Source organism: Haemorhous mexicanus, chromosome 7, assembly GCF_027477595.1.
Source record: "Haemorhous mexicanus isolate bHaeMex1 chromosome 7, bHaeMex1.pri, whole genome shotgun sequence".
Classification (NCBI taxonomy): domain Eukaryota; kingdom Metazoa; phylum Chordata; class Aves; order Passeriformes; family Fringillidae; genus Haemorhous; species Haemorhous mexicanus.
Window position 1 is genome coordinate 22,465,142 of NC_082347.1, and position 25,628 is coordinate 22,490,769.

Consider the following 25,628-nt stretch of genomic DNA (forward strand, 5'->3'; position numbering starts at 1 on the left):
TGTCACAGACAATAGTCAATCTGTGAGCTGTGAAGAGCTGACTTCCAGGCTCCAATTGAAGTTCCACAGACATCTCTCTAAGGGTGGGAGCTCAGTGATCAAAAAGACACCAAACAGGATGGATAACAATCAAGCAAGGGATTATTTTTTTAATGTGACATTTTAAACTGATTTAAACTACCTTTATTTAGGGAAAAGTGTATTTAAATTCCACATTTATTGTTATCAATAATTAAGTCTGTTTTGATTGTTCCCCACATTTTCTCACCTTAGAATGAAAGGTAAAAAGCAAAAAAATGTCATGTTTAAATAATAGCCTAGGGAGCTGAGGGGATGAGAGGTGCCTTAGTTCTAGAAGCATTAAGCATTTACTTTTTTTTTTTTTAAGTACCTAAATAAAATAAGATTGTATAGCTTCTGTCCACATGCAATCTGAGATTAGTATGAAAGTGAAATTCTATTTTAGAAAACATGCTGTATCACATTCATAATTTTCTGGAAAATAGTCCGGATTATTTAGTATAGTAATCTTAGGCAACTAAGCTCACTAAAGCAGAAACACAGATTTTATTAGTACTCAGGGAAATGGGGGTGGGGGAAAGAAAGGGGTCTAAACATAAAGAAAATGTTTTTGGACATCTGGGTGCCTGCAAATGTCATGGGAGGGGGGAGCCATTATCTCTTTAAGGAAAAGCAAGAGTTGAATGGAATTGAAGTATCTGATTACATGTATATTTATGGTATCTCCTTATTAATAAAGCAAGAAGCAAAAGCTTATGCATGAGGTTATAATATATTTTGTTGAGGTACAATTCAGCCTGTTCCCATAGGCACAGCAGATTGTCTCTCCTCTTTTCTGAATGCTGCACTTGCAATGGCCAACGCCATTTTTGATGAGTGCTGGTGTAATTGATGGTGGAACGCATGCACAGAAACAAATAAAAAGGGGAACTTTTGCAGAATCAAATAATTATTTAGAAACAGCTGTAGAAGGTTAATAAAAGCTTTTGATAGTAGTGGGAGGATGAGTGACGCTGTGCTCCATTATTACTTCATCTTTGATATCTACAAGGAGGAAATATCCCTGCAAGCATGCGTGAGAATGAGGATAGTGTCATTTGTCCATTTTGCAGATGATTAATTGGAGCAGACAGAGATTAATTCATTTGCATGAACTTGCCCTGAAAGTTGGAAGACATGATGGTTAATCCTGGTAGTCTGTCTAGACTGGTGGCTGATAACAGTAGTGAGAGAATTCAAAAAGTGCCTGCACCTTGAGATTCCCAGCAACCTCCTTGAGGTTTAGGTGAGAGTGAAATATTTTCATGTCTGGCTATGTAAGAATACTATTTTTCTGTATGGATTAGATATAAATAGGATATAAATAGATGTGGGTAGATAGAAATAAGAAGGATGACAGCATAGAAACGCCCATGTTTCTGTTCAAATTTGTGTTTTGAATAGGAACTTTTAGTATTTGTATCTTCCATTTCATTATCTTCTCTTCCCCATTTCATGGTTTTTGCCTGTCTTTAGTTGAAGTGATGCAGATACTGATTTAAAGGTCTCTTGTCCTCCAGCAAATTTCCTTAGTACAGAGGATCACTGAGCAGGGTAAGAGGACAATTGATTTTGATTGGGGAAGAGGACAGTGATAAGTTTGATTTGCCCCAATTGCATTTTGAGTGTCTTGTTTGTTGATGATACAAACTAGGTGGTTATCAGTTTTGTACCATGTTACATTGGCTGGTTCCTTCTGGCAGAAATACAGCTGTTCTTATTCTGTGTCTGGTTCTGAACATGGTGCTGAGAATGGTCAAGCTGTACTTTACCGATGGGGCAGACTTGTATTGTGGTTCTGCGGTAAAAGAGGAAAGCTGTGGCCTTCAAGTTCTTAGAAAACTGTAGCTATTTGGATTCTTGGATGGGAAGAATCAGAGAGGCACATCCTACTATGGCCACGGCCGCCTCTTAAGAAGAGCAGTGGAAAGAATGGGAAAGGATTTGACGTGTGTTGCTAAAATCCACCAGGCGAGTGGTTTGCTCTCCCAAATTATTTCCATAATCGGCACCCGGGGGTAGTTCTTTCCGGTGAGGAGGGGTGTAGGCGTCCGAGGGCAGGGCGCGGCTGAAGGGTCTCTCGGCGGTGCTGAGAGGTGGCGGAGAGGCGCTGGAAGCCGTGGGGCGGCACAGCGTGCCCTGCGGGGGAAGCTGGGTGTTAGCCGAGCGCGACCGTCGCTGCTGCCGACCCTCCCCTCGGGGCTGCGGCCGCGGCGGCCCCTTTAAGGCGCGACCTGCCGGGGATCAGGTGCGCGGCCGGAGCGATGACGTCATGGGGCGGGGCCGCGGCTCCCGCTCGCGCTGCCCGCGCCGCGGGACGGGGCGGCGGCGGCTGCGCACGTGCGCGGCGCGGCGGAGAGCGCGCGGGGCCGCGCGGGCCGGGGGCGCCTGGAGCCGGGAGCGGCGGGAAGGCGGCTCAGTGCGGGGCTGCTGCAGCAGGTGTCGGCTTGGTTTGTGTGGGGCTGCCTGCCGTATAAGCACCTGAAAGGTTTTCTCCTTCAGCAGGCTAGGTGGGAAAAATGTGCGGTGTGCAGGGTGTTTAATTATTTGCAGACTTAATTGTTTTTTGGGGGCGTTTCTTTGTAATACAGCCATCCATCATGATGTATGTTTTATTTGTGTTTACTTGTTTAAACTGTTGCTTAGATAGTAAGTGAACAGCAGATACTGCCTTAGTTGATTGTGTTTTCCATGATGATGAATTGTGCTGTGTACTTACTGTCCTTGATAGAAAGTGCTGCGCGAAATTTGACTCGTTATACTTGGGGTAAATTAAGACAAATCCAAACGCTCAGGTTTGGACTAGAGGAGGGATGTCAGATGTCACAGAACTGCTCTTCCTCCCTTGTCAATGGAAGATTATATCCCCCCTATATGGAAAACAGACTAGACCTTTTGCCAGTTAGGTGGGAATGTGTAAGCCCATGTGGAATTTACACCTCCTAAATATTTGTATGCAGAGGAATTGTGTTTGCTGGTTCTGGAGAAGAAAGGCAAAGGATTGCTTGTAGCTTTGTTTGGGGCTTTTGGTTTTGTATTTTTTATTGGTTGGTTGGGATTTGTTTTCTTTGGAGCAGCATTGAAACCTTTCTTTGAACATTCATTTAATCTTCATGATAAATAGACGTCTACATTTGTAGTTCTAATTTCTGGCTAATATGTTCACTTTTCACCAGATAAGTTAAAATTGGCAGAAATGAAAAAAAAAATTCCCTGCTCCGGGAATCATCCTGTGAAGATAAAGTTGGCAGCAGGACCTCTGTAATTTTCTGGGTAACAGAAGGATATGACCAAGTAAAAAGTGGCTTTAGCAGGCTTGGTTCTTAAGACTAGAGAGAAGTCTCTTGGGTATTCTTATGCTAAAAATGTAGGCTAAGACTTCCCTTTGAAGTCCTGATTTGGAAATGCCCATCTCTACCACATCTAATTTTTTGCATTAGATTCCAAAGTCAATTTAGTCTCTTCTAATCTTGCAGAGCAGGGTTCTGGAGTAAGTCTTTGTTTAAATAAACAAAAATACTTGTATGGATGTATGTATATGTTAAGACATGTGCTATTTTTGCTTTTGAATGCACACCTCTGAAGCCATCATTCTGCAGGTTTCTTTTTTCTATTGTCTTGATAGCATTTCAGTCTAATCAGTATTCAGTGGGTGATGTTTTTGCTCTCTAAATTTAGCTGCTGATGTTTATATACTACTTGGTATTCTGTATTGGTCTTTGTAGAGGGCATCCTGCATAGATAGATCAGCCCCAGTGGCCTTTGTCGTGGAAAATGCATCATCCCAAATGACTTATTAACAGTGGGCTTTTTAAAGGGATGAATTTGTTAATCTAGCATGCTTTAAGAGCAGTGGAGTCTTTAGGTCTGTTAAGGTATACTTGCTCTTCATGTGTGTCTTACACCTCGGGGAGAAGGAATGGAGTGAATGACACATTATGCTAGTGTTTACTACTCTTTTTTCCTTTTTTTTTCCTTCCATATTTATGCAGACAGTACGGGTGTTGTGTCAGAAGCAGGTTTGTAGTCCAGTGGGATGTTCCAGCCATGGGACACCAGGCTAAGGTGAACAAGTAGGTAATCCAGGGCATAGCAGGATTAGTCCACAGGGTGCAATCCAGTCAATTACTTTTCTACCTTAAAATCTCTTTAACTTTTAAGTATATTTTTTCATTACAGCACCTATTACTGTGACAGATGTGACTTTCCATAGATTTTTGGCAAGTGGCTTACCGTTTCCTCTGGATGTCATTACCTATTTCTTCCCATTCTTGTTCTTATTTAGCATCTTAAGCCAGGTTAATTTCACTGGCTGTGAAATAAACAATAGCCATCATAAGATGTGATTGTGTATACTGTTGAAAATGAAATGTAAGCGTCTGCAACAGCTTTTGTAGGTGCATGAAATTTTAAGAAATAATGGCTGTTCTAATGAAATTATTAGAAAATATTTCAAGGTGATAAGAAAGCCGATTCAAGAATTGTTGTTACTTCCCCTCTTCCTTCTAATGGCACATTTTCACAGAGGACTTAGTTTTATGAATTGCAAATAAAAGTTTGTTTAAGATACTAATTCCCCCATGGTGACTGGGAGGATTCCTGGAATCATATGTGGCATTGACTTTTGTTTTTAGCTCTTCAATATTGTAGCACGGATTTAAATGCTCTTGGGAGTTCCATGCTATATATGTACATCATGACTGCATATCAGTCTGCCAAGGTTCAGTCATAGGACAAAAATAAAAAAGAACAGAAAATAATTAATGCAGCATGTGGAATTGTGGAAGAGAATATTTTATGAGTCTCATTGCCTTCTCTATTACTATGGCTTTGTGATCTTGTTTTTTCTGTTGAATTAAGTGATACAAAAATGAAGTCAAGCTGCCAAGCTTACTTTCATTTGGGTTTCACAATGATGCAAGATATTTTCCAAAGTGAATCTTACACCTTCAACCTGTCATCTCCTTTTTATGTCAGATAAGAAGCTGAAAAGCATTGGTTTTATTTGAGGCAGGCAGGTGAAACAAACTTGCACAATTTTCTTTCTTGAGACTTGCAAGCCTTTTGTCAAGCACCACAGCATTGCTAAGATTCAAGGTTTACAGGTTGTGTGCTGTAATTTTGGGTCACAAAATTATGTAAGTCTTGACTAGTGTAGGAAAAATGGATACAGATTTATTACTCCAGTTATGCTGTTTCTATGCCATATGTGTGCTTTATGTAGGAAAAGTTGTTTCCTGATTCCTGACTTAGTCAAACTATAAATTAATTCCTCAATAACCTGTGATCATATTTAAACCACAGGAAATTACATTTTCTACAGGAAAATGATTTTGTACCATGCCTGTTAAGGCACAAAGCTGTGTGTGTATGTGTGTCTTTCCCAGCTGCAGAGGTGACAGGAGACTTGTCTTTGGCTTTGAACACAGCATGGCATCACAGTCACTCAAAGAATGTGCTCATGCTTTGACCAAGAAATTTAATTTAGTGCTTTGCGTGGTTAACGGGGCATCTGTCTATAAGCTGGTGTCTTACTTGCAACAGTAGACCTTTTGCCTTCTCTTTTTGATAGGGTATTTATAAAACATTCTTTTGGCTTGGATCTACTTACTGAGGTGGAAGTTACAAAAAGCAGGATGGATTAAATGCAGTGCGCTGTGTTTGGCAGTCACTGGGAGTAAGTATGCAACAGAATTGCTTTTCTTATTTTTGTGGTGGTTTTGGGAGGGTAGTAGAAACAAGAAGTGCAGTTATTTGTGGTATTTGTGGTGTTGCCTCTGTGGTAAGGAGTGGTATTTAGATTCTTGCTTGTCTTTGGTAACTTTTAAATCCTGGCTTTTGTAGTCTTCGAGACTTCCCAGTGCTACAGGTAAAACTAGTTTGAGTCACTCTTAAGAGTTCCTAGATGTAGAAAATCAAATTGCTAGCAGGATATGGTCATAGTAATGTGCTGAGCATATTAGCAGTTTGTTTTTCTCCCAGTATTTGTTTTTTGTTCGTTTGAGTCATCTGCCTAAAGAAAGACTAGTTTCGATGAGGCGCACTCTGCCTTGGAGCACATAAACATAAGAAATAAAGCAGCTTTTATCAATTAGGGGGAAAATATTGAGTGTATCTACCAATATTGATTGTATTTTTTACTCATAAGATTATAAATGAGCCAGATTTGTTTGTCAAGTATAAGGTTTGTAATGGAATTATGAGAATTATTAGTACTCTTGGTAGTGATGACTGGATGTCACCTATGAAGGAATTGTTTCCACTTCATCGCTCCCAAACTTGTTTTTAAAGCTAGTTTAGATTTTATGTGAACAGATGTAGTCTAAACTAATTTAAGTGCTTCTAGCACCCCAAGTCCCTCCACACAGAAAATGCTTGTGGAGGCTATGTAGAGAACATTGAGGAGCAGATCTGACTTCAAACCACCCTGGCCTGTCTTTCCACCTGGCTGCTGTTTACCCTGACCATGTTGTTGTGTTGCCATGTTGAAGGGTTGCACAAAGATGAGAATGAGCAGTTGGGAGGCTGAAGGAAAGTGGGGGCATAAAAACTCTGTCCTCGCGTTAGTCAGTGTCTGAGCAGTCTTGAAAAATATTTGATTCTCTTTTGGTAGCTACCAAAACAGCACTATGCTTGGTTTGGTTATTCTTTTATATGAGAAAAGACAAAAGAAGAAGATATTTGTTCATCTTGTAATTTACAAGCTTTTTTAATATCTCTGGGTTACCTGACTTTAATAAAAAAAAAAAGTAACTTGGATGGTAAGAGAAAACAGAATGGATTTTTTTTTTTAATGAGTCCATTTGATTCTAAGGCTATGTTGATGAAGTAAAAGCAAGATTTTGCTGTGCCTCCCCACTCCCCAGACCTTATTTAAACAGTTGTCTTGCCATGTGGAAAAGGTCAGCTGAGTACAGCATATGTATTTGCCCAATATGTTTGAACACATTGCCCTAAAGTTTGTTAAGACTGTTGTTAGATTTTTTTGGTCTTTTTTCCCATCCTCTTGAATATTTCACTGCTGATATGGCAACATGAGCGTCTCTTTCTTAACCACCTTCTTCACCTTCCTCAGACCCCAAAAAAGAAATAGTTGGTGGTCACTGCTTTCTAGCCACAGAATTAACTTCTGACCTCAGAGATTTTCAGCGAACAGAGCAAACATCTGTTTTCAGACTTCTTAAAAGTCCAGGGGATGCATTCTCCAAGTTAAAAACTAGGGTCCCACAAGAATGTACTTGCTTAAAAGAAAGAGGCTAGAAAAGGTTAATCAGGGGGATTAATTTGCATCAGTTGTTTTGAACTGATGTCTCCTGGAGTGCAGCTTTACTGTGGCTGCTTAAGGACAGGGCAGGGCAGGTGGCTGGGTCTGGACTGGTGCTCCTGCTCTCGGTGTGTTCAGCTCTAGGTTGAAGTGGCTCCTGGAAGTGGCTCACAGCTCAATGCAGTTCTTGGAAGCAGTGGGAGCGTGAGGCTAGGGAAAGTACACAGACCGACACAGTCTGCTGTTTCTGTCAGTTAAATGAAATTGCGCCTTCCATCTGTGTTCCCGATTGCTGCACAGCCATCTGACTGCAGATGGAGGGGCAGCTTTGTTATCTGGGTAGGAGGATCTAACTACAGGCCACTGTCAAGAAGCATTGTTCACTCGGCCTACTTTCCTCCTTTTGAGTGAGAAAGGTAATGAGAAATAAAGTTTCCAACGGTAGAGTTGTTTTTTGCCAATGGGTTTTTGCTGTCCTGTTATATGTCATTTTGCAAACTTACCAGTGTTAGCATAAGGGGAGCGGAAGGGGCACGTGATGGTGAACAGATCCACCCTGGTAGCAGCTGTCAGCTTGGCACAGCTGTATCATAAAACATACTGTAAGTTACCCGTGCTAGAAATTAGTGGCTAGTACAACTGCATGGTGTCTTGACTTTGGTGGCAAAGCTCATAAAGAAGCTGCTGTAACTGCTGTTCCTCTGCTTCTGTACTGCTCTGTAGTTTGCTGGTCTATGTTGTGCCAGTTACAAGTGCATACTGCAGCACTACTCTGTATTCTGAATAACTGAAATTATAAAAGTAGCCCACTTCATACTTTTATCTTCTTCTGGTTATTTTTAACCCACATTATTTTCATGAGGCAATTTGTAATGTGGTCCTACACTGGTTGCCACCTGCAGAACAGAGCATCGGATGAGAATAGTAAGAACTGATCTGTGAAAGTTTGGCAGGATCTTCTGCAACCAGCTTCTTTGTTGGCAGTCAAGAAACTTCATCTTTACCGCGTAGCATTTATTCCTGACAAACTTCTCCACGTAGACAAACTTAGGATATTTAAGCTGTACTAAGTGTGCTGACATTTACAGCTATGTGAGTGGGAGTGCTGTGGTGGATAATTATATGAAGGTGAAGGGAAGGGCTAGCATAGCCTTTGCTAGGTAGGAAGCTAAAAGATCTGCAAAAGCAGAAGGAAGCCAAAGTCATATGACTCTGCAGACATTTGGAAAATAACTCTTTTCAGTCTTAGGAGAAATTGTTGTTTCAGCTCTGTCATCTATACTTTGTTTCTTCAGTTTGTTCTTTAACTTATGCTTTTGTAATTTTTCTTGGCTATCTCCCTTTATCTTGCCAGCTGTGAAGGTATGCTGTTGGCATCCATGCTTTTAACAGATGGGGTTATGTGCAAATACATTTGCTTCAGATTGCTAATGTCTGAACCAAAGCAAGGAAGGCAGAGATTTCGGGTTTGTCTCTGTTGGTTTAGTTTGCCTGGTTTCCTGCCTCATTTCTGTCTGAGGTAGCTGTGTGGATGGCTGTATAATTGCTACCATTGCTCTCCCATTTGCCCTGAGGGCTGCAGTACTTGACCAGAACAGTTCGAGGGTTGCTGTGCTGTACTAATTTAGATGAAATGTTAGAAGAGTTGAAATGATTCCCCCCCCCCCCCACCTTTCTTCCTGTTCTGTTCTGTGCAGAAGTGTGGTAATTGCTCTGAATTCTGTCTTAGTTTGGTGGCAGTGAGTCAGATTCTTAGCTGGTATGTTTGGCAAAGTTTTCTTTTGTGAGTGCAGTAGCACTGTTGTTCTTCAGCTGGGGACCTGTCCCCCTGCTTCTGCTCAAGGCATGGAGCTCTGCTCACTGTTTGAACTGTCAGACCCTCATCAGCACAGAGTGAACTCTTATTTTCTGTCTAATGCAGAGGGATTTGTTTCAGTAGTAAAACACTTACTGTCCCTTGCTGCTGTATGATTCTAAAAAGTTTTAATTTTAGGTGTGATGGAAGAAAGCAGAACTGATCTTGCTTTCAAGAGAGCATTTAGAGCAAATTTTCATGCTTTCTTCATGCACTGAGTACTCAGGTATGTGTGGACACCTGAAGCACTTTATCAGAAAGTTGAAAACGAGTTCTAAAATTATGGAAACTGAGGCAGAAGCAAATAGGAATTTGGGAACATCAGTACCACAAAGCTCTTGATGTTACTGATTTAGATGCTTCTGCCCTTTTGTGATCATTGGCCAGCATCAGCTCATCAAAGAAGTTAGTGGAGTTATGGGGGATGTATGTGGTCTTTGTGTCTGAGGAGGAAGGGCAAATGCTTTGTGCTTTGGAAGGAGGAGGACTAAAGGAGTGTAGACACCAGTGTTTTCTCTGCAAGGGTGCTTACCAACCTTAGGTCATTGTTTTGTGGAAATAATGCCACTGTACTCATGGTAAAATTCTACAGATATTTGAGAGTAAACATGCAGATCCAAGAAATAGTGTGAGACACCTGGAAGACTTGGTCACTCTTTCTGTATGCTAAAAATAAGATTTGGCATATTACTTTTGCCTGGCAAAAGTCTGTGTTGGTGTTGCAAACTGTGTTTTTAAGTGATTTGGCTTCCTTGAAACAAGCTGTTTGAGGGAAGAGTGCTACAGAGTTAACACGCTGCTTTAACCACGCACAGCTGTGGAGGAGGTTTTGAGCCCAGCATGATTACTGAACATTGGACTGGTTTTTGTTCACAATTATGGCACTGCCAGTGCACTTTAGAAAATTCTTTTATTTGAAATTTGCTCACACTAAATCTTAAAAAAAAAATAATTGTGTAGTGGCATCATCAGGTAAAAACTGCTTAGAGTATTGTGCTTTTGCTATATTTTTTCCTTTCTTGTTCTCCTATTTTTGTCCCTCCAAAGGTCTATCATTATGGAAAGACATAGTTAAAACTTGGCTCAGCCCCCTCTATCCTGCAAGACTAAATTGTTCTTAAGGCAAACCAATTTAATTGTATTCCAAATGCTTCCTTTTTGCATTGTTTGTTTCTATTAGGTAAATGATCCCAGTGGGGATAGTATCTTCAATTCCTTGTATGTCCAAATCATTATTATGTTTAAATCTGATTCTGCTAGCGATATATTGTGCTGGAGCAGCGAGACAATGGTGTGCATTGCTTTGGGGGTTTTTTTGGTAACATAACCAAAGTTTTCTCTACAGCTATTTTGGTCTTGGATGTACAGTAAGTCTCCCTGTCTGTGGTCTAAACGTGACTGTGTTAGAAGAACAAATTGATGCTGAATGCAGATGGCAGCCCTGTCCTGGAGCTGTACTGTAGGAGTGTCTGGGAATAATTGTTTAGTAATGCTAATGCTGAGCTTATGGGAGGTTTTGGGGATAGGAAGCTGTTTTTATGAACAGACTTCTTTTTTCCGTGATCTGTATCGCTGGCTTTGGGGATGGTTCCAGGAAGTGTCCTGCAGTACTTGTTCTTTGTAAAACTGCTTTTAAGTTTGTATTGCAACTGCAGGGCTGTAAACTGAGGGACCAAAACTAAATCTATCTTTTGAGTACTTTCGATTTTTTTCTGTTAAACGGTGACATGTTACTCCTGGTTATCAATTTCTTCTACAAGAAAACAATCCTTGACATTTAACTGCAGAGTCTGCGGGAACCTCTCCAGTTCACTTGTCACACTGAGGGAAGCCCTGCCTTGCACAGGCAGGCTGCTGCTGTAAAATGAAGTCATCCCTTGCAGCCCTATCTCCCCCTCCTCTGCCCCTAGTCTGTTCTCTTTTATAAAATGCTTTGGAAAACCTTCCTCCTCCTTGCCTGGCTCTGTGTCCGAGGGGAGTTGTGTCTGTGAGCAGGGCTGGGCCTCTGGCCTTATCTCTGTTGTCAGAGCTGCCTGCCTGGTAGGTGGCAGCGGGGGCAATGCTTTTCAAATGAGACTTTCCTGTGCTTAGAGGCCCTTGTTTTTTTGTTTTAACAGCTTCCTATTGTTTGAAACAGCAGGTTATCCCCTCCCATGCTATTCTAGCTCTTTCCTCCTCCCTTAAATAATTTTTCTGAGCTAGTATTAATCAGAGCAGTTACTCTCACAGTGAGTCCTCAGTTTTCCTAACTCGCTCTGATCTCCCACTTCTGTTGTGATACCAGTGTGGAGTCCACACAATAAATAGAAAGCAGCTTCTGAAGGTAGGTCTTTCTGATTTTTAATTCAGCATCACCACCACTGTGATGTGACTGTTTTGATTGAATTCAGGTTGTCATAGGAATTTTCTCCTACATATAGTACTGAAAGATAGAAAATTCTGCTTTTCAATGTGGCTGACTTTTCTTTCTAAGATAAAAAGAAAGAGTATTGCATCAGTTAGTTAATAGTTTGCTTTTCATTGTTGCAGTCCTGCTAGCTAATGGTGTTTCATATGTGTACACTTTGTTTATGATGTTCTACCTCTGTGAAAGGTACTATCTAAGACAAAATCTGCCTCTGGTCTACCATACCATAACTTTTTCCGTCTAATGGTATCCATGATAAATTTGAAGATAAAACCCATCAGTATCTCTTCTCACCATATCAATTGTTACAGCTGGAAAGGATGTTGGCAGTTCATTTCCCATCCCACTTATTTTACAGTATAAGAATTACTTAGTCAGAAGTGCTCCAGACTGCTTTTTTGATGAGTTAGATGTGGTTTTCCTTCCCTCTACTTGTTGGATCCTGTGTAAGAAAGTTGATAATGAAATGAGGTACTAAACATATGCAGAGCTTTTCTGTTATTTTAATGTGCTGATTTATAAAAGTCCACTTGCTTTATCTGTTTTCCGGATCCCCTGTCTTTTATCAAGTGTCTTGTTTCCAAAAATAGAAATAGTTTTGTGATTGTTTCAAGTCTGTCACTACTGTTCCATACGTTTTGCAGGTCAGCTTAGCAAAAAGTATGTATTTGTTTAAATTTCTAGATTTGAAAAAAAAGGAAGAAAAACTCTCACATTATTTTGATATATTTGGTGACACTAAGCAGAAGTTCTGGTTCCTCAGAATGATAAGTCCAGTTCTAGACTTTGTCATCAGAGAGGGTGAAGGAGGAGGGAATAATCTATGTATCAGTTCCCAAACTTGACATTCCGTATAATAAACATTCCACCTGTTCTCATGCATTCCGGACTTTTTTGCATGAATGTCTTCTCAGGCAGCCTAAAACAGATGAGAATTACAAAGACATTGATTATAGTCTTCAGAGGCAGGATTAATCTGTACCTGGAAGATGAAGTCCCAGTGTCCTTGCCCCTAACTATAGCTTGTTGTTAAGCTGATTCAGGTCACTAACCTAGTAGGAAATAAAGCAAACCCCCTCCTCCCTTCTTGCCATCTCTCCAAATGTGCCAAATTTGTGAGCTGAGTTTGCTTCTGTGAGCCTGAGTGTGAATTGCCTGCCCCATACCAGTCATGTTGAGGGAGAAGTGCTCTCTTTACACAACTCTGGTGGCCCCAAGATTTTGGCTTAATTTGGTTATTTGATAAAGCTCCTCTTAGAGGTTGTCTGAGATTACATCCTCTTTCTAGAACACTGTATTTCATGGGAGTTGGAGAAGCCGTAGGCTTTTTTATTACTGTTATTACAACTGACAGTTTGGAAACCTCTTGGGGTTTTTTGATGGAGAAGTATTGCAGTGGATATACAGAAGTTTGTGTTTTCTGAAGTTGTTAATTTATTATGTAGTTATGTCTATAGGTTATGACAGTGGTCTCAAGAGTTTTAGGTATCTTAAAATCCCAAACAGGATGATTCCAGGTTAAAGACTTCTCTGTTTAAGGCCAGAGCAACATGACAAACAGCCTGAGGAGTGAAGGAAGCAGACTGTAGTGGCTGTCAGGTTGAACAATGGTTTTGGCACACCTGCTGCTTTGCTGCTGAGCTTGGCAGGAAAGGAGTGATTTGGAGGATAACCAGATAGTTTTGTAGATGTTTTTGGTATGTTTCCATCTTCTCTGAGGGAGAGAAAAGAGAAGCAGTTGCTTTATAATGTAGCTAATGGCTGGTTGAAGACTGGGACCATAAACTTTTGGGGCAGGATTTAATAATGCACTTAAAAATGTGGAAGTCAATATTATGCTAGACTTGAGGGCCCTTAGAAGGGAGTGTAGGGAGACTGATTTATCTTGAGAAGGGGGAATAGTTGGATATAGTCAAAGCAACGTGTTAGAGAAATTTATGCTTATACTGCCCCTCTGAGTAGACATAAGCATAATCAAGGAGAAAATTAAGAGAGCTGAAACAAATGCATTTGGAAGATGTTTTTTCAATATGACAGTTTTTCACCTCTGCCATGTTCCAACTGATGTTATTCCCTTGATGCTTCTCCTAGAAGTTGACACAGATGTAAGATGTGAGACCAGATTACAGTCATATTAATGTGTAATATGTGTAATGTGATGTGTAATGCCATACATATTTATATGAACTTTCTCTGAAGTGTCTCATGTACATGATTGCACAAGAGGATATTGGTGTCCTAAATTGTTGAGTACCTGGGTCACCAGAATCTGTTGGAATTTGAGAACTTTGGTGTACTGGGAAAAAATTAGAATACTGAAAAGCTGGAGAAACTTCCTTTTAGTCTAGCAAAGAAAATGCCTCTAATACTCTACCTTTTTGCTCAAGCTCAGAGCAGTTTAACTTCAAGTGGAGAGAGCTCAGTTCTGATGGATGAGAAATGTAAGCTTTTTCCAGATCATCTACTTACTTGCACGTGTGCACGCACACGTGTGCATGATTTATTTTATTTTCTTAATCACAGAGGAAGGATGCATAGACTCTTAATCTGGATAAAATATTCTTATTTTTTCCTGTTTCCCTTACAGGTGTGTGTATAAGGAAGTGTTGTATAAGACTCGTAATGCTGGTTAAGCAATGGATAATAATTATAGTAACAGTGTGTCTGAATTCTTTTGTCTAGTATTGAAGGAAAATTTTGTAAATGATTTCTCAAAAAAGTATTTATCTTGGTGTGATAACATAACTGAAAAATACCATTGTGGTGTGGTAACCCTTCTTGATAAGGATAGCTGTTACAGATGCTGCTTTCCCAGATGTCAGGTGATTGTTCCTTGTAGCCCAGTTATTCTGATGGGAGAGGACTTTTAAACAGGACAGTGTTTGGTTTGGTCCTTGTATTGCCTCACTGGTGTTCTGGATCTGAATTTTTTTCTGCACCAAGTTGCTAATGCAACAGTTGCATCTCTTCAGCAGCTTTTTGGGTTGCCAGCATATTGTCTGGGGAGTTCTGGGAAAACAAGTTCTATTGTACAGCTTTACCATGCTTGTAGATGTGAGCCTGGAGCAATATCAGCTGGTCTTGCACTAACAGAATTTGGCAAGAGAAGGTGTGGGCAACATGTGACTGCTTTGCAACTTGAACGTGAAGATTCTGTCCTGTGACCAGCTCTCAGGGATCCCAGTGTAGGGAGTGGTGGCTGTGTAACCTGTATGGGAGCTGGCAGGAAGAAGCAAGCCTTAGGGACCACTTTGGATTGCCACGGCAGGATATGGAGTCCTCCATAGTTTTTGAGATGGATGTGCCTAACCCTTCTGTGGTGAGTTCTCAAAAGACTGAAAATATTTTAACATCAGAAAAGCCATATTTTATTTAAATAGCAATAGAAATGTTACTTAAAAAATAAAAATCTAAGGAATACAAAATGGAAATAGGCTTGTGCAAGTTTCCTGTTACCAACTATGTCTTGCTTGCCCAGCCTGTCAGTCACTAAGTGGTCCCAAATATCTTACTGGAAATTTTGTGCTAAGACTAGCCATGCCACACAATCCCTGGAGCCTTCATCTATGAACACTTTGAACAGCCTTGATATCTCCCTAGGAGGGCAGGATAGGACTCTGCCCCTGCCCCCGGGGGTGCTACATGGCATAGCCACACTCTTTTAAAGTGCGGCACCCATAATTAGAAACCAGAAACCAAATGCTTACATAAATGTTATCATCCTGAGACCCAGTTACTTTCCTGTTTCCTACTCTGTGTGATGGAGTGGAAGAGCCCCCTAAAGCTGTTGTTGTCACTTGCCTGAGACCTTTTCCCAAAGCGTCTCTGTGCTCCAGTGCTGTTCCCCAAGGTACTTTGCTTAAGGAGTGGCACACATCGTTGTAGGCTGGGCATTTTTTCTCTGTGGTGGAAGAAAAAAGATGAACCGAGTACACAGAATAGAAGATGCAAGTTTAGGAAGCTCTGTTTTCTAAATTTCATGTGTTCTGTGCTGGACTGAGCCAGTAGCTGCTTAATCCTTTGTGCCTAACATTGCAGCACTCCTTGGAGTCCCTATTTAAAGGCTATGTGGGTTGTGTTTAGTTTCACATATGATTTCAGCCAGTGCATTGAAAAAGTTGAATTACTGCTGAAAGGAATTAAACTGAATCTCTAAAGTAAAAGCATACTATTTTTTTCTTTTTTTTACTATGCAGGTTGAAATCTTATTGTCTGATGTTGAGCTAGACTGCAGTTTTCTTTAAATACTCTTTCAATGTTGAAATTAGTGGCTTTAACATTTGTTGGCTGGGTACTTTGCAGTCCTGTCAGAACAGGCCTCCTTTTTGTGTATGAAAGCATGTATACATATCCTTAAATTTGCTCCTTGTCAGTCTGTTTTAAAATGACAACAGCCTGAAATTTCATTAGAGGTGTTTTCCTTTCCACATATTCTAGTTTGTTAAATGTATTACAACTTTCCTGTACACCTTCAGAATAGTTTTAATTTTATCTTTACCAGTTTTCTTCAGTTGCTAAGAAAAGAGCTCTTGTGACCTACCTTTTCATGATCTTTTTCTGCCAATGAGCAACCCAATGAGCAAATAATCTGGAAAGGCCCCTTTCAGGGTATATACTTCCTCTTGAGTGCCTCCTGGGGCTTGGATTTTTTTCTGGCTGGGAAATTTTTTGGTTTTTTGGGGAGGTAAGGGGAGTTGGGTTTTTTGTTTAGATGGGTTTGGGGTTTTTTGGTGGATTTGTTGTAGAGAGCTTCTGGTGCCACTCAGTTGGGTCATTTTATTGCCAGGCAGAGAAAAAAAAAAAATCAAAGCTGTTGACATCATTCTTCTTTTTCTTATCCCAACACCCAACTGATCTGTTCAGCTTGTATTATACTGCATTTGCACAGCTTCTGCTTCTGTGACCCATTAGGACAGAGCGTGCTTGTGCTTAACAAGAGTCTCTTTCATGCTTTGTGGATCTTTCCAGGCCACAGCAGGACACAAAATAATCCCTTTTGCATTTGGTAGTTTCACAGTACCTTTCTGGTGAAGATAAAATAACCTTTCTGAATGAAAACAATAGCATCATCTCCATAAGCCTGGTTTTGATAGAAGGAAATTGTGTCATTGTTTCTGCATCTTATAAAATGAACAGCAGTTTGTTTGGGTTTTTCTTCCCCAGCACATTACTTACAGATTTTAATATTTTAAAATCTTGAAAAGAATGTTAAAAGTTTTTTAAGTCAGTATGTAATTAGTTTTTTTCAGTAATGTCTGTTAAGACTTAGAGAACCAGTTTTTTTGAATCATTGCTTTAAAATTTGTATCTGTATTTTGAATTCAGTGAGGCCAGATTTTTGTGAAAGTTCATTTGCAATCTCATGGCTTCACCTTATTATTAGTTCTAACAGAAAATAAAAGATATGTGTTTCAGGAAACATTTTTGTACAACAATCTGCACTCATGAAGCTTTCGTTTTTGTATACTAGGCATATTCTCTAATGTTTGAGTTTCTGAAATGTTTGACAAAGAAAGTATCCTTTGCCTGTTTGAGCCATCTACTCCAACTTTCACATTGTGAGATCTGTTAAACTTGACTTAAAGGCTTTTTTTTTACTATCTTTGAGTGTTTTATACCAGAAGAATTCAAGCAATTTATCTATTTGTAGGAGGTTTCTCAATGAAAATAAAACTTCAAGTAATGGAGGTAGCTGAACATCCTGTTATACAAGGGTTCCTTTCCTGTGTTTGTAGGAATCATTTCATGACTTTGCCTATGTTTGATGTTTAGCTGTGAGTTCAGGATTGTTGTGAATGAAGTTGTTACTATCCTCTTGTTTCAAAACTCACAGAGATTTGCGAGATGGCTCTTTAGTTTTTAAGGTCTGTGATGGACTGAGTCTGCAGCTGGGGAGAAGCACAGTATGTCCATGGCTGTTGGCTCAGCCAGCGATGGACCAGTTGGCCGGGTCTAGTCTTGGGCTGCAGAAGCCACAGGGAGGCCATGGCAGCATATTATAAACACTTTATTTGCTAGTTCAGGTTGAAAAGTCTTGAGGTGTGATCATGTCTGTTTGCTTCGTATTCAGAAAAGGACAGGACCCAGCGCATCAGCTTGCAGAGACAGTCTTTTCCTCTGATTTCCCTAAATGCATTGGTCAGATGTTTTCTGCTGCTGTCCTCCTACTTGTATTGTTCCACTACCCCTGTTTGTCTGTTCCAGGTTGTTGGTGAGGTGTTTGGTGTCATGGCGTGTTTTCCCCAACCTGTTTGTTTTACTCTTCCATGTGCTATTAAGTGCTGTTGAATATGGGATATTCTGATTAAGTAAGCTTTTTCTTTTGGTGTGTGCAAGTGTTGTTCCTACTCAAGTTCTGAAGTCTTCAGTGAGTTTCACAGCAAATGCTTCTCTATACAGAGCCAAATGAAGCAAAAATGACTTTCCTTGTTCTTATTAGTTATACTTATTCCTCTAAAACTACATAGTAATGATCTTAAACTCAGCTTATGCATGTGTGTGCACACTCGTGATTCTGCTGAAATGTTATTTATAGCTATACAGCACAGATGATTGCTTAAAAAAGAGGAATAATCAGCATGTTGTGCATGCTGAGAGCATTTGCTTTATATTTTTATGTGAAGTATGAATCTATATAATGTTCTGCAGTGCAGCAGTGCTCCTTCTGCTTGTCAGTTTTAGCAAAACAGGAAAAAATGATGTAAGCATTTAATACTGGGACGCAGCAAAGACACCATAAACTGCTGCTCATTCTGCCTTTACTGAGTTTTTGTGAGTTCCCCTCTACTGCTTTCATTTTGCACCTTGGTGTATTATTAGTCTGTCAAGAACCTGAGAGTTACAATCTGTCTTGGTACATGATAATAGTGGTATAGATAAAACACAAAATACAATTTACTAATATTTTCATCTAGAACTATTATTTTAATACCAAATACTGTCCTGAGCAAATGAGGGAATAAATGCTTTTATGGTACAAATGCATTATCTGACCCCAGCTGTTGATCACAAGGGAGGTTGGAATTGTCTGTCCACTTCTGTGGAAGTTTTCACTTGCTAGTGTTATCAAAAGGTCCATTATGTGCATGTGTTGAGGAAACTGATTTCTGCCCTGTAAGTCATGTTTCCCCTTGAGCACTACCAGAAGAGAAAAGTGCATTGCAGTATTTGACTTTGAGATTCTTAGCACATCAGCAGAAAGACCTGTTTTTCTACCCAAACGCTGTCCATCTGTTTGATCACAGTTTGTTGCTACTCTCAATGTGTTGCTGCCTTTGCTTAATCTTTGTTGTGTTTCCTTTGAAATCAAAAGTATTAATGGAGCTGGACTTCTTCTCTTTGCCTTTTTTCCTGCAAAATCTCTTTCTTGTATGGTTGTTATTCTTAATGGGTATGTGTGTATTTCCACATTCAAACATATCAGAAATCATTGGTTTATAATAGAGTTTAATAGAACAGAGGGGTTTGTGGTGCTGATGTGAACAGTGTATGATTTGGGAGTTGATTGCTACTGACTTCTGCTTTAAGCAAAAAAAGGGGTGTGAAGATTGACAGGAGAACTCAGAGTTACAACAAGGTAGCAGTTACAGATGAGGAAGAATTTTTCTATGCAGCAGTGAAAATCTGCAAGGTCAGGAAAAGAATGGCAGCAGGATTTTAGGATTTAAAAAGTTACCAGTCATTAAGCCATATGTTGTTGAATACTGCTGACTACTTCTGAAATCTTTTAGGGCTCTTAAGTCATTGTTGGACTGGAATTCACAAGCCAGAGTACAAATACCTTGTTTTTTTGGATCAGTGGTGTTATCAGCGGAGGAGAAATGAGATCGTTTGTTAATAAGGTGCCATATGAAAATGGGCCTTGAAAGCTTTTGGCAATATCTGATGGCTGTAAAATACAGAATTTTGCAATCAAAGTGTTTATATCTGGAGACGGAATCAAATACTAAATTAATCTTGAAGCTCTGCTTTGGAAAGTCCAGGTAAAGATTTGGAAAGGGAATAAGTGGTAGCAAGAGGCTGGCTGAGCTCTTGCTTGAGTCAAACCAGAACCTTCCATTTCACCAGAGGGTTGACAGCTGCCTATTTTTCATGTTTTCCTTGTTACACAGGATTGATTAGTGATATTTAACTACTTTTGAGCCATTGCTTAACATCTGAAGCTGCTGTGTTTTTCCATTTATCCAAATTCCACAAGTTCCATGCAGAATGGGATGAAAAGCTGATTTCTTTTTACCCTTGTTCCTTTAGAAATGTCTAGCACCAGCCTGGGGTAAGGTAGAGGGTTTTTTAAATATAGGCTTGGGAGAATAAGCTTATATTTCATATAGAAAGAAATAGAAAACTTGAGGATAAGCACTTTGGAAATCCAAGTGAGTTAAAATGTAGGCTTTTGTTATCATGTACAGCGGTCTTAGAGTTGAACAACTGTGAAAGGTAGATCTGAAGGGAATGCAGATGGTTTTGAAAGGGTTTGAGTTTACTTAGGACTGGGCAGACTTTCTTAATTTTATATATATTCATTGCCTCTCCAACTATCAGAGAAAAGTTGCTGATACAAAAAGGTTGTGCAACATAAAGGTGGCTGCTGCTTCCAGAGGATTTTGGAAGTAAAACCAGTAGGCTTGTCTGCCTCCATTCCCTGTAACCTCCACAGCAAATTCATATGCTGAAAGTACCATGATGCATGAGATCAATGGTTATTAATATACTGCTTTTTCTGTCAGTAGAACCATTATCTGGGGAGCAAAATGTGTTTTGGCAATAAGCCCCACAGAAAGTAAATAGTGTGGCATTTGTATCTTTAGGTCTGACCTCCACTCTCTCATTGTTTGCCTTTGAACAGAAGCCCTGTATTATTCAATTCTTTTATACTATGCTTTTATCAATTGCAGTCTTTAAGAAAATATGCTTAACTCTAGAAACTTCTAGATCATCTTACAGGTTAAGTAATTGTTGATCAGAAAAGGCTGTAATGCTGGCTTTAGATGTTGAGAGTTGCATTTGGACTTTTAATTTATTTTTTAATTATAATTTGCCTTTGAATAATTGTCATGTTGTACTGGAGCTCCTTACCAGATGGGTTTTAATAGCTTTTCTCATTATTTGAGAGGCAGCTGGATATTTTGAGTCTTCTTAACTGTTTTATGAAAGTCTGGACCCAGCTACCTTACTGTCTCAATAGCTGTATAGGAAAAGTGACATACTTTTTCATTATTCTGAACAAAATCCATGTGGTTGTCAACACAGAACAGGTGTTTATCAGCTGATGTCCTTATTTCAGAAAGGGCTGCAAAAAAGGCTGCTAAGACTGTAACCCTGGAGGAGAATCTTCTGTATTTCAAAGCCAATGGCTTTCTTCTGGGTTTTGGTGGTTGGGGTTTTTTTTTTTTTTTTTTTTTTTGGTGGTTTTTTTTTTCTTGACTGTGAAAGATGCTCTTTAAATAGATTTGGCTGACTGTCAGGCTTAAAATCAAATGATTCAGATTAGGTAAGTGTTTGCAAGATTTCATTACACTGCTTTAAGGGGCAGTCCACAAGAGTTTTATAAAACCTACAAGCATTTGGATGAGGAAGTTGGAGAATGTTTTGCTGTAAAGAGTGTTTTCATGCAGTATAAAGCTATACTTGACCCCAGCAGCTTACAGAGTCTCACTTTGGAGTGTTTTTGCAGAATGTGGTCTCTCCATGCCTCTTGTTGGGCTGAGCAGTTAACAGGAATGTTGAGTGAGTTGGTTTTCATGTTTCATGGTTTATTGGTTGATGGTTTCAAAAGCTGCTATAAAACCATAATTTTTCTTCATAAAATTGTTCAGTTTTTTTTCCTTCCTATGACTGTAGAAGCATTAAGTTATCTGTAGAAATGGCAACATTGCTGCATTGGGGAAATGCATTCCTAAAAAGTGATTGACCCCCCATCAGTATTTTGACTGCAGTTTCTTCTGCTGGTTGATAGGCTGTATAAATACAGTAGTAATGAACAAAAATAATGTTTGTTATGCTAATTTTGCTTGCTGTTCTGTCTAGTCTTATCCATTTTTGTTTGCATTATCTTGAGGTGATCTCTCAGAAATGGCCTCATGTCTTCTGGAGAAACCAGTAGTGTTTGATCAGGCTTCAGTACTCTCTGAAGAAATACATCCATGGATTTTGGGAAGTGTGTTTTTAGTTTTCACTCCAAGATAATTTTGATTGTCTTTATCAGCCCCTTTTAGCCAGACATTCAGATAATTTGCTTCCGGTAGATGGAAGGACTTCTTTGGTGTCTGAAATAGTATTTATCATAACCTTAGCAAACTCTATTTTCCAAAAAGGCTCTGGGAAGTTAGCCTGAGGTCTCTGGTACTCAAAGCTTTGTCTTTACAACACTTCAGGGACTGAGAGTTGTGCAATAGCACATGGAAAACAAGGAAGACCTGTATGAGCCTTTTATGGGCACCAGTGGCACTGTGAGGTGCTGTCAGTTCCAGTTCCTGGTTCCTCCCAGTAGGCACATGTAGCACAGAGCCAGGTAATCAGGTTGTTCATTTAAGAGGATGACTGACAGATGGGTGCAAGCTTGATGGCAGAAGTATTACAGACTCTTCCCTGCCCCTTTCTCCCAGCAGAGCCATCAAGGCTGAGAAATGCATGCATAAAGCAGAAATTCTTCCCCTCTGTTGTCCCATTTATACTGTAAAAAAATTCTTGGCAACAGAGATGAATGTAAATCTACCTTTTTGTAGTTGCACTTTATTGTCTAGGTGAGCAAATAAATCTGTCTTGTATTTCTGGCTAGCTAAGAATCTCAAAAAGAAGAGATGTCTTCAAGAGGAGGAAATCATCTTCTTTGCTTCTGTCAGGTCATTGCCCTCTTCACTCTTTTCTTCATCCAGGCTCATGGTTGTTTGGTATTGGGAAGTTTTTCCACCCCTCTATTTTATTTCATTACCTTCAAGATTGAATTTAAACTGACTTGCAAAGTTCACTATCTTTTGGGATGTCTAAACTAAATGAAAACTTAAATATTGATATCTCTGCAATTAAATATTATTTAATCCATGCAGAAATTCACAAACACTTTCATCATTGCAGGTACAGGGAAGAAAGTGTGTTCTCAAGCCTCTATTTCTACAAACTTTCCATCTAGCTGAGAACAGCCATGGGATTATTCTTGTGCCTCTTCACTGAAAGAGTCAAACTCAGGAGCCATCTGGGTGAAAACTTTCATCAAAATCCATTGTCTTGGACAAGTCTGTCTTTTTTTGTTATCAAAAGATCTTGATTTCAAAGCTGTTTCACACTTCTTTGGGTTTCAGAGGTGTTGCAGCATGTGAAGGTATGATTTGCCCTCAACACTAATAATCTACTCCCCACCATCAGAATAGGTGGTAGGATACTGGGAGAAAGGAGTCTCTTCTCTAAAATCACATACATTCACATATTGAAGCATTTACTTTGTTCTATGTTTTGAAAGGTTTTTCTCAGAAATATAAGTAATAAACACTAAATTCCATACCTCTGCTCTTAATTAATAGTGTTATAAATAATTATTTGGTGGTTTCAGCCATGCCTAGTGCTTTATGGAAGCATCTTTGTTCCTAAACAGGGTTGTTCTAATTCACCCACATGCTTGGATTGAGAGTTCAAGCAATAGCCTAAAATGTTTGGCTACATGAGACTGCAGTGGGAGAGGGGGTGTTACATTCCACACACCCCTCCTCCTCACCCCCAAAAATGAACAATGATAGTGGGACCTTGCCAGAGAATAAAGGATGCTACTTGAGATGTTACATTTCTGCATGATTGATTTAGCAAGGGAATGTGGGGATAGACAGGGTCTTGAAATCTTCTGTGGTACATCTTGCAGAATGTTGTGCTCTGCTGTCAAAGGACAGACTCTGGTTTCTTCAGGCCAGAATTGTGTGCTGAACCATGGCCAGCTTTGCTGTGGGGCTGTGTTGCTGCAGTGATGCTCCGTGCCTTTCTCATCTGCTGAGCCTGTCTCTGGTGACGGGGAGCCCTCCTGCCTTCCCAAAGGAAGCTGCTACAAAGCAACAGGAAGATCTAGAATGTTGGGTTGGCTTTTTTTATTATATGTTCTTTATCTGTTTTTTATGTTTTATTTGCTCCTTCTTAAAACATTTGTATAATGTTTATTTGAGTTGTTCTGTGTCACTGGCAAGTTTTTTAGAGGTTGGCACAGTGCAAAGCTGTGATCTGGAGATCTGGTTTTGTCCTAACTGGGTGGTTACCAGCTTAAGTGTTTTTTGCTTGTTCTTAGCTTTGCAAAGGCCATGTAGCCAAACGAGCAAACTAAACATGCTCCTGTGAGCAGCTGTGGTGGTAAGAAGTCAGTTCTGCTAAGCCTGAGCAGAAGCAGTGCGGGTACTAAGCTTACATGGCTACTGTAAGGATTCAGGCCAGTTTGAAGTAGTCTTGCTGCAATGGCAGAACTGCAAAGCCTCTAGTCCTGAATTTTGTTCCCAAGACAATAAAAATAAACTAAAAAAAAATGTATTCACTTTGTCATAGCTGATGTAGCTTTGCTCAAAAATGGTTCAAAAGTTAGTTTTACAGCCCATTTTGAGGGCAGAGTCTTGTTTTGAACTTGAAGTCCACTGAATAGGTGCAGCTCTCAGCTGTGTTTGTAGGTGCTTTGGAAAGAAGACCAGGTGTTTGGCTCAGTGGTTTTTGTGAGGCGGCACGGAGCCTGTCTCAGTTTGTTACACTCAGCACTGCTCTGTCTGTGACACACAGTCTTAGCCACTGCACCTATTGCAAGTGGTGTTGCTTTACAGAGATCCCTAAATTGATCCCTCAGTAGTTCATACAGTATGGTTGGCTCATGGTTCATTACGGGGTTGAGCAAAGAAAGGGGGCTGAGGCTGAAATTGCTCTGAAATGACTCCTGTGTAAGTTCAGCACTCAGGAATGTTGTGTGACTGGCAGGGCAATGGTCTGTGCCTGCAGGCTTGCAAGCATGTCTGAAATTTTGCATGGCACACTGGCAACCAGGAGGACTACTCATCTGTGAGAAGATATTTGCCTGCCTTACAGCAATGCTGAGACTTCATTGAAATTTGTAGAATGAGTTTAACAGAAGTACAAATGAAGTATTACTAGAAAGGAATGTGTTAGGCTGCTGTAGCACATTTGGTGGTATTTAGGAAGTTGTGTTTTGACAGGAGATGAAGAATTTATAATTGTGTGGAAGATGAAGAACAGTCCTTTGCAAATACTCAGGGTATCTTTGTAGGGTATTATACTCTCAGTTAATTTTTGCTGATGTATAAACCCTACATATGTCTATTTTGTAGTCACTTCATGCTGCAATTAATACTTAAATACATTTGGATTAAAGTTGTCTTGCTTATACTAGCCCTGATAGGTAATTTCAAGTGTTCTTATGTGTATCAAAATCGGTAGAATTCTAGATGTCATTGGGAATGTCCCTGGAAAATACTATGCAAGTTTCTGTAAATATAGATGGACTACACTTGAGAGAATTTAAAAAAAAAAAGTGTTGTCATGAATCCTTGTCATTCCTGTTTCTAGGTATTGCTGAAATCTTTTTTTCCAGGTTCTTGTAAATGAGGGAAAAAGTGAACTTGTGGTGGGAAGAGCACTTTGTGTTGAATAATTGTTTTGGCTTCTTCCATGCCTTTTATAAGACATCGTATATCCCATGTACCTGGATTAAGTAGTATTTTAGAGGTACACATAGTTTCTGATGAAGGAAATTTGGAGAGTTTTTTTTTCTGGGGAATGTAGTGGGTTTGGGCTCATCAAGTCAGGGATGAGCCTTGTGCCTTCCATGTTCAGTGCAAAATCCCAGTTCTAGGGTGGAGAACGTGCTAGCATGTATTCATAGAACCACAAATCCTCATGTAACTGTTTGAATGAATAAATGAATGAATGAATAAGATATTATTAAAAAAAAAACACTACAAGATTGTAAAGGATATGTTTGACTACTGCTGTGGGGTTTACTTGAATGTTGTGGTTTATTTTTTTAATCTAGTTTCCTTCTTAACCTTGCCAGCATACTCCAAACTCCCTTG

The 25,628-nt window shown here is 39.8% G+C and overlaps 1 protein-coding gene across 7 annotated transcripts in view; it reads left to right on the top strand.

The window, feature by feature from the left end:
- Positions 1-25,628, top strand: part of USP54 (ubiquitin specific peptidase 54) — a 90,028-nt gene that overhangs the window by 19,717 nt on the left and 44,683 nt on the right. For 2 of the 7 annotated variants that reach the window (XM_059851380.1, XM_059851388.1), the window contains exon 1: positions 2,420-2,570. The exons of 2 other annotated variants lie outside the window; for them this stretch is intronic. The gene's annotated coding sequence lies outside the window, so the exon portion shown is untranslated. Of the gene's footprint in view, positions 1-2,419; positions 2,571-5,632; positions 5,738-22,750; positions 22,904-25,628 lie in introns of those variants that run through there. 3 more of the 7 variants (XM_059851381.1, XM_059851387.1, XM_059851383.1) reach the window with 3 other exon arrangements.